Here is a 9,659-nt window from a genome sequence, read left to right as displayed (position 1 = left end):
CCCCCTCATTCTCATTCATTATGCTTTGCAGCTATTTGATATTGCCGACTACATTACCTTTAATTTGTTTGTACTGTATACGGACGGATACTAAATGTCTGCTGTGGAAAGACAGAACTCTTAGTCCCTACTTTGCAAGTCTCATGAACTGCATTACTCTCCAATGTAAATGCAAATTTGAAGGTTTCAGCGAATGAATTGCCAGTTTGGTAGCTCGGGCACAATTCAGTTTGAATAACATTATACTGTACACCGTTGGCATGCTGCACTGTGACCGCCTTATCAGGATCCAGGATTCAACGAGTAGTTGTGTCATTTTCAAGTTCCCGAGCTTTGTGAAAGTGGCTCGGATGCAGTGATTCAGGTTTAGAGCTCTGTGTTTCAGTGCCACAGTATGTGCATGGGGTTACACTGCTTTCATTCTCACATTATGTGTTCATCTGCCTCAGCCGGGTTTTAACGCTACACCGATCAGACTTTCAATCTGTGTGGTTGAGTGCTTCCCATGTTTGAATGGGACTTTTGGTTGCAATCCAGACGTACGATCCGTATCCTCGCGACTCTTAACGGCTCACTTTCCTTTCGCTAGTGCTTCCGCATTGCACTACATTTCAAAATGACCTTCCCATTAATGTAACTTATGAGAGGGAGATGCAAAGTTTTGGGCACATTTCATTTCATCCTCCATGTTGTTGTGTATTGATCTGGACCATTAAGGCTTTTATTAAAAACGCGGGCAGATGCTTTATCTGTGAATATGCTGACACGTCACAGTACGCTGGCTTTCTATCTGCATTTCATTTGGAATCAGAGGGGGTGGGCGTGGGGGAGGGACAGGATTGGGATGGTGGGATGAGAGCGGAGATGGACAGACTAATGGGACGTATCAACACCTCACACAAACAGGGAGACAATGAGTTTAAAACTCTAGCTCACAGCAGTTTGCAGCAGCCAACTCCCGCTTTAGTGATGTGTCAGTGTTATCGCTCGCCTACTAATAATTAGCTTTGTCTCGCTGCAGTACCTACTATGCATTATGAATGTGGAATAGTAATCAACACAGCAGAATGTTCAGCAAGAAAACATGCAGTCCTTCTCACACAGTCACGATAAATCGCTTTGTGACCAATCCCACGGGAATATTTTACCCGTTGAGTTCTGTGCTGTGATAATTCAAGCATGTCTCCTGATCCTTATATGTGAATAGTTTTGTGTGTGTGTGTGTGTGTCTCTGCCTGCTTGTCTAGCTTTGTCCGGTGAGTTTTTGGCCCAGATGTCTGATGTTGTCTAAATACTAATGTAGCATTTTGTCCATCTTGGAACCCAGTTGGAACCGGGGTGGGGACTGGAGGTTTGGTTCGGGACATATTCACCCCTTGGGGTGCACTGCAGAGTGGGGACAAACACTCTAATACCACAGCGACTGGTTGATCTGGGAGGCCATTGCAGTTTCATATTCATTCAGACCACTGGGCAAAGAAGACGGAGACAATTCAGTTTTGCTTTTGAGATACGAGCGGTTTCTGTGGCAGTCTGCAAATTCAACGTAGTTCTGGGATGTGTGCGCTTTTGTGCGCGCATGTTTTGTGGACATTTTTGTAGATTCCACCAAGAAAGATTCCACAAGTCTCCCATTATACATTCACTGAGCAGCTCATTCTTTATTTTATTGTTATATTTTCTTTTGAGCATATTGATTGTTGAGCAGAACACTGCAGTGCAAAATTAGTAGTCAGGCAACAAGGAAAACATGCCTTTAAACAGTGAGGCAGTCATTAGCAAGTGATTGCAGCACCATCTTTGTCCAACCAGTGTGTTGCTGGTCTACACCTAATGTGAAAAGATTTTCCATATATTTCTTTAAAATTGGATCAGCTATGTAAAATATAGCCGAGCCTCGCTGACGCATCGGGGTTGCAAAAATATCATTGCTGGACATTTATGTTTTGGTTTTTCTGGCCAGGCTTATAAGGCAGGTAGTGGCAGCGGTAATTGTTGTCCCTTAACTGTCGAGGCATGGGCAAACTACAAACACAGATCCTTATCCCATTGCTGCATTTCATTGTGACTCCAAAACCTGGCATGAGCAGAGGCTGACACATCTTTCTGTGCACATCTCTCTCAAGCCTTGTTCTCCTCAGCTCAGATGATTAGCATCTCCCTCTCCCTTTTTTCTCTCTCCCTCCCGTGAATGCCAACCTCAGGCTAGTCAGAGCCAGCAGAAGCCTCTTCAAGCTGATGCTGCAGTGGGATTGGCCCGCTCACCACACATGATGCTGAGGATGCTCAGTGAACCACGCGTGTACAATTAGGACGAGGAAATGGAGGATTCAGGCTCTCTGTTGGATGGAGAGTGACACTTAGTCTAAGACAGTGTTTTTCTCTACACCCCCCCGTCTAAAATATCCAATATAATCAGACAAACCCTCACAAAAAGTGTCAATACCAAGAGCTTTGTTCAAAATCCAATCATAGTTATTTTCATTCTCCCAAAAGCTAGCGTTGTGTATCTATACACAGTGGGACATTTCTTTTGTAAAGCTGCTTTATTCTGGGCCGATAGAGGCGCGAAGGAACACTGTGGACATTGAAACGGTTCATAACTGTCCTAATTTATGAATGTCTTTCATCACCTCGGCCATTAAAATGCTGCACACTGAGGGAAGGTTCCGTTTGATCGCAGCAACCTGGCTACTTAATTAAATAAGTCTTAAACATCAGCCACGGACGTGGGAACCAATATGCTATAAAAGCCACTACTTTCCCTGGAAACGCAACCAGTGCTGAAGTTATTCTCCCTGCCTGCTGATAAACAGCACCGTCTCAAAAAAGAGCACAACAAAATGGCCGATCTGCAATATAACTCCCAAGCCTGTGGCCACATTTACATACTAGAGGAGGGCGGTAATGAGATAGCTACCTGAGATAATTGCTACTTAAGGCGTCCGGCTCCCATTCCCTACCACAGGGAACCCGTTTAAATCACTACAATTAAATGTGCACTCATTTGCTCCATTTGAGGCCCCATTTATGCCATTTTACGCTCCACTGTGTCTTAACACATCCGTGGATTAAATAGAAGAAACTTGGACTAAATGAGCAAAGATACATGGATGTATAGATTTGAAAATGATAGCCAGACAACAGACACTTGTGTCCCTACTACTCTATTTAAACAGGCTCACTTCCCTCTGGCATGGCTATGCATCTCACATTTGGACTCCTGATTAGCTGGATTACATTTGCAATGGTAAAATGTGTCTTTCCCGAATCAAATTATTCCTTATATGCATTCTTTTAAATCATCACATGACACCTTGTCTGGCTTGTTACCCGCCCACAAGCAGGGACGTGCCTGGACTGGGAATTAGCCCAGGACATTGAGATGGAGAGCCAGCATTTTGTTGGCAGTCATTTTAACACTAAACTCATTTTTGTGGTCGTGGACGTCCTCCTTTTAGGTGGATTCACATGTTTCTGTTGTTGGTGTACGGTACGTGGATTAGGGATGTAATATATGTGGACTATAGTTTGTCTGTCAGTCTGCTCATTCAAATCCCAGAGCAGCTCTAGTTGCTTAACCAATCAGTGTGTACAAAGCATGCAGCCCGGGCTGGTATGGGCTCTGTGATGAACATGACAAAAGAAGACATATTTCTTCGTCTGACATGTAGGCATATACTGTAACGTTTGGTTATGTGTTGCAGCGGAAGGCCAACAGGCTTCATCATCTACATAGGCCCTACAATAAAATGTCTCAATTACATCCCCCCTATGACTTTTATTTTTTACAAATGGCACCCTGTATATTCTATATTTTATTATATCATACTGTATATTATACATCATATGATACATTAGCTTGCTTATGAAGTGTTGCGTGCATTTAAGGCTGTACATCCACAAACGTCACACCCTTTTGGTTGCAAGTTGGACACAATGTGTATTAAGTTGTGTGGAGCGTGTGGAGCGTGTGAATCTAAATACAAAAGTAAGCCAAGTTGCAGAATGAGTAAAATATGACCGAAGAGATGAACTCATGCTGGCTACCATAGAGAATGCTACAGTCAGTACTCAAATATATGGTTGTTTGTATGGTTGACCTTATACTTTGGTGTGTATAAATGCTAAGAATCCATTTAAATCTGAATTATAAAAAGAGCATGTTCATTGTTTCAGCATGTGTCAGGGTGAGGCCCAGAAGATCAGGGCAGATGTAGATACTAAGTGAACAAAATAAATTGCATGTTCGTTCCTCACACGATATAAAAACATGAAGCGTGGCTCTATATTCAGTGTGGCTGTGGTGTTGCTTAGAAATAACATCATTAACACTAATGACAATCAATCCTCAATCATAAAGTGTTTATGCTGCTGACAGCGAGTCTGTAACTGCTGACCCTTTCTTTTTTTTTGGAGGCTGGAGAAGTCCCTGAAATGGCCATCACTCAAACCTACTGCTGTTATATTGTGTCCTTGTCTTGTCTCCAACGAATAAATTAAACGGTAATAGCTCGACTGCTCAGAAACAGCGTCTGAAGGTTTTAAATGGCGGCGTGCCGATAGTGTGTGATGGCTGAGCTTGGTGTATTCAGCTGACTTACACACTAGGAATAAGAGACGGCGAGCGCTGCTAGATAGACCCACATTAGATTAACAGCGTCCGCTTCCATTAGCCTCAGAGTCATTGCTAAGACAGCGATGAACATTCCATAGCTCTAATCCTCAAATCAAAGAGAAGTTGCTCAGACCACCAACACTGATTTCCTTCACTCAAAAACACGTCTTATGTTTCCATCTTGTTCAGAGATCACAGCGCGGCAGAGGAGGCTGCACTTCCTGTATTTACTAAGTAGCTAGAATTCCATTCAGGGTCCTAGAAAGACTGTGTCTCTTACTTCGGAATGGTGAAAGTAATGCAAGCTGTGTGGAAGTAGCAACCCTGGTTTTAAGTGAGTCTGGAGATTATTTAACATCCAATAGGGTGTGACACACTGTATACTGTGAGGAAAACCTGCATCTCCTGAGAAAGAACTCAGGGGGGGAACAGTAGACGGAGATGAAAGGCTCAGGGAGAACAAAGCATGTCGAAGAGGTGAGCTTGGTGTGTAAGTTGTTTTTGGTGCATGCAGCGTGCAAACACACTCTTTTAAGACAGTGGCAGAATCGGGAGGAATCAAGACTATCAACAGAAAAACAATAGGATACAATGTATCCCTCCATCTTGACCTTGCAGCCAATCCTACTATGTTTAAAAAGAAGACATAGCTCCTTCTCCTTGGCTTTGATTGATACACTGTCCTTTGGCATTAGTGTGGAGCCCAAGGCAGGACTTCATTACAATGCTCGGCAGGCTCATTGCAGATCTATTAGGTTGATTTGACTCAGTGAGGGGGTAGATGGAGAGAGAGAGAGAGAGAATTGGCATGTGAGGAAAAAAAAAGGGCAGATATATATATATATTTATTATAGCGCAAGGCCGGCGCTGTGGACGGGGCTCGTGCCCTGTAGCTCCACCGCTTAGGGGGGAACGTTTGTTAGCAGCCACAGCTTATTACCAACAGCTGGTGCTGGGACCCGCCCAGGGCCTCTCGCATACATTAAGACACGCCATCACACACATACACGTCTGTACACTTTCACTGTTATGACTTCAAAATGGACTGCACTCATTCCCTAACCTGATTGCATTCATTCATTCATTTGATATATATGATGCTGCGAAAGCAACACTGCCAATGAGCATCACCACATGAGGACAGATGTGCGAGCTTTTTTAATTATAAGACCGGTGTCCTGTATGTTGCAGTTGATATCCTCTTGAACAAATTATAATTGCTGTTGGTGGCGGTGCTGTGAGTTCTTTCACACACGGCTCCTCTGTTTGACAGTAAACACGCATCCATCCAGTGAGTGGATTCAGAGGGATGATTCTAATAATATGACAAAAGTAGAACCACATATTTGAAGGTATCCATTCACTCAATTCATGTTTAATTTGCAGAAAAAAAATATATAATAACCATATTCTGACATGGAGATAATCCTAAATGTCACTCTGACTGTAAAACCCCAAAGTGCTGCTTCGCAGACAAGAACTCACGTCCAACCTCCACAGCAGCACGTGTAGAGGTACGGGTGTGTAGAGGTACGGGTGTGTAGAGGTACGGGTGTGTAGAGGTACGGGTGTGTAGAGGTACGCGTGTGTAGAGGTACGGGTGTGTAGAGGTACGGGTGTGTAGAGGTACGGGTGTGTAGAGGTACGGGTGTGTAGAGGTACGGGTGTGTAGAGGTACGGGTGTGTGAGGCAGAGGGAGATCATGTCTATTTATTCAATACAGATGCACTGTATTTGGTCTTGTGTGAGAGACTTTTTGGGAAAATGAAACGCTGCTTATGAAGGACTACTCTGACTTTGTGGAAGTTTACCTGACCTAAGTAAACCAGGCTTATTTAAAGGACCTTTACAACACTTCCTGTACCACTTTCATTGATAATACGAGAAGCACAAACTTTTCTTCTGTTAATTCATAATTCATTATGGATGAGGATTTTATTTTTGGGATGTTAGCCACAAATCTACATCCCCTTCATCATTTTGATAAGCAACCGTATGTCTGCTTCGCCAGTCTTTAGACATGACGAGGAAAATAACTGCAAGGGTCACATTGTTTCTCATGTTTGACAAGCACACGGCTGTCAATTACCAGAGCTGCAGCTACGTACACTGACACACTCACATCTTCAATCATAAATCACACACCGCGTCTGCGAGTAGTCATCGGCGGCGACATCTCCGTCTTCATTACACGTCAGAAACGGAATCAATAATGGAATACACGAATAGGAGCTCATGTCGGAACATTTAGTGCTGCACGGGACACAACATGAAGAAACGGAGAGATGAGATGAGAACGCAGGAAAATAGATCAAATAACATTCATAAAAGCACCTTTAAACAAAAACACAGAAGTTGTGCTCATATAAGAAGGATTCAAAACCATTCGATTATGCTGATGCAGACCAATTGCTGTAGGTGTGACATTTAAAACTTAAATTGTATAATTTGTCAAATAAGTGACACCTTTGCAGGATTAATTTGGGGCTATGATGGGAATGATGGACCTTCTGTTTCTGTGAGCAAACTAAGAAAATATAATCTACTCTTTAACAATTAATGTAGCTCAAAATTAAGTTTGAATGTTTCGCTGTTTGCTGTATTTTCCTTCTAATTTTTCTAAGCATCCTCATTTCTTTTCTGATCTCCCTCCTAAATTAATCAACATTCCAACAATGTTTAAAGGCAATAATCGGTGTCAACACACCCCGTTCTCACCCAATCCCCCCCCTGTGAGGCCCCGGGGCCTCACAGGGGGCCTCACAGAGACGCTGTGTAGCGGTAACCGCTCTGTGGTTCCCAGGTCAGCAGCAGCCCACAGCCGGCCTGATCGATAGCGAACCCAATCAGGGGGATGAGGCCCATGAATCAATCTGTCTCTATATAAACCAGCACACACACACAGGATGCGTCCTGCCGTATGTAAGACAAACGATCCATAGGTAGACTATGGACGCCCCCTACCACCAGTATCACCACCACTGTTCAGACACACACACACACACCAGTAGTGTTTGTTCCAGATTAAAGCCTAAATGATCTCAAATGAAGTAGCTGTTAGACCAGTAAGTGATGTTTTACATTACGTTAGTTCTTTTAATGAGCTCTTTCACCCATCAGGCATGCAGTAAACCGACACATGGCTCTACTGTATATGTTCTGTCATGCTGCACGCTATCTCAGGCTGTTGTGATGACTGCTGGTTCCACTGCTTACAATGTCATTACACGCATCAGTTCTGCATCTTTGAGGTACATCCTTTCATTTAAGATGAACATGCACATGCAATGTGCTGCTTATCAAATCATAACTACGAGAAATGGGTGCAGCTTTGCCAATGCGTGGATGGCTGCTAAATCTATATGTTAGAACTCACCCACTCCATTGAAAGTCTTGGTTTAATAGTGCGTGGACGTTGTGGCCCAACGTAAGTAGTAAGTTGAGTATAGTCAGTTCAATCTGTCCAACCTGAAGTCTGCTCAAGTCCTGCCCAAAGAAAACCTAAACTTCCCTGGAGTTTCAAGTGACCAGCGATAGCAGATATTTATGATAACTCCGCTTTCAGTCCGCATTTTAGGATCTTCATGATGTTCTTTTTGCATTGCAAACCAACCATTGAGAAAACTTTGATTCAATATGAAAGGAACAAGGTTTGAGAACTAAAGCAGTTGTTAAAGTTGCACTTGCTACTGTTTTTAAGTACTGTACAGCCGGTCTCTATCACCTCGTATGATAAGACACAAGGGTTTTTAAAAGAAAAATCTGTATTCCACCATCTCAGCAGCCAGCTTTATGTTATATCCCATCTCATAAACCTGCAGAACAGAACTCCACAACCACCGGTACAAGGGCCAGGAGCGCAGTTGGGAGTGTGGCTGAGGCTGCTGCATCGCTGCTCTGCTGTTTTATGGTGGACGAGCTCGCGTTTGATTGGACCCTGGTTTCCTGTCTTGTGGTGTCATACTGTGTGTGACTCTTTGCTGGCTGGATGTTTGGATGTCTGTGGCTGGTACATGATTTCATCTCACTCTTCTCTGTATGTCTCTCTATGGGAGAAGTATTCCGTGGATTGCCCACAGTCTACAGTATGTTGTCCAGTACAAGCATCTAAAGTGACACACCAGCTTTTGGGGGGAGAAAAGACATAGTCATCAAAGTCATGCAGTCATTTTCTTTCCCCTGTTGCAGTTTACCGCAACAAAACCGCACAAACATAAGCATGCTGTCAAGTGTAACATCATCTATTATGCATTGCTGTTTAACAATGTGGAGATTAATAAATGTTAAGTTAAGACTTCTTCTGTGATGATGAGAACCACACACAGGCTGTCTAGCTCAGAAACAGGAGGAGAAAAGGTCAGGAGGCGTTATCAATTGCTAAATCGTTGTCACAGATCCTCATGATAATGCAGTTGTCAGTAGAAAGCATTTATCAGCACATCCCCATCCCCTTCAGCTTTCCTTCGCCGGTCCTGAAAATAAGTCTGGAGCAGAGCATCCGGTGAGCTGGTACTTGGAGGTGATGAATGGGGGCCCGTAGACCCGGTGTGTTATCAGCGCTACTAAGGCCTGCAAACTATGAGAACACAGGGTTCGCTCTGGGGTGGGACACAGCCAGGCTACGAGGCTACGGCTGATATATCGACGCACGAACACGGCGAACAAGAGTGTGTGTTGATGGAGAGAGGGAGAGATTATATCATTTATGCTGGCCTGTGTGCGTACGAAGAGTCCTCGTATAATTTTATGTGAATCACTCAAAATGTGTGTACTTGTGTAGTCCGAGGTGAAGTATATTCCACTCCGCAGCAGAGATGATTGACTTTTTACAACAACCGCTGTGTGTGTGTGGGTGGGTGGGTGTGTGCGTGCGTGCGCGTGCGTGTGCGTGCGTGCGTGCGTGCGTGCGTGCGTGCGTGCGTGCGTGCGTGCGTGCGTGCGTGCGTGCGTGCGTGCGTGCGTGCGTGTGTGTGTGCGTGCGTGGTGTGTGCGTGTGTTTTTGACAGATGCACTTGTTAAACAAAAAAGCATGTGCCTGTGA

General features: G+C 44.0%; 1 protein-coding gene across 1 annotated transcript in view; it reads left to right on the top strand.

Annotated features, from left to right (window-relative positions):
• nrxn2b (neurexin 2b) overlaps positions 1-9,659 on the top strand; it is a 569,330-nt gene that overhangs the window by 141,906 nt on the left and 417,765 nt on the right. The gene's annotated exons all lie outside the window — the stretch shown is intronic.

This window comes from Melanostigma gelatinosum (genome assembly GCF_949748355.1).
Source record: "Melanostigma gelatinosum genome assembly, chromosome: 23".
NCBI classification, from domain to species: Eukaryota; Metazoa; Chordata; class Actinopteri; order Perciformes; family Zoarcidae; genus Melanostigma; species Melanostigma gelatinosum.
This window is presented reverse-complemented; position numbering and strand designations above follow the sequence as displayed.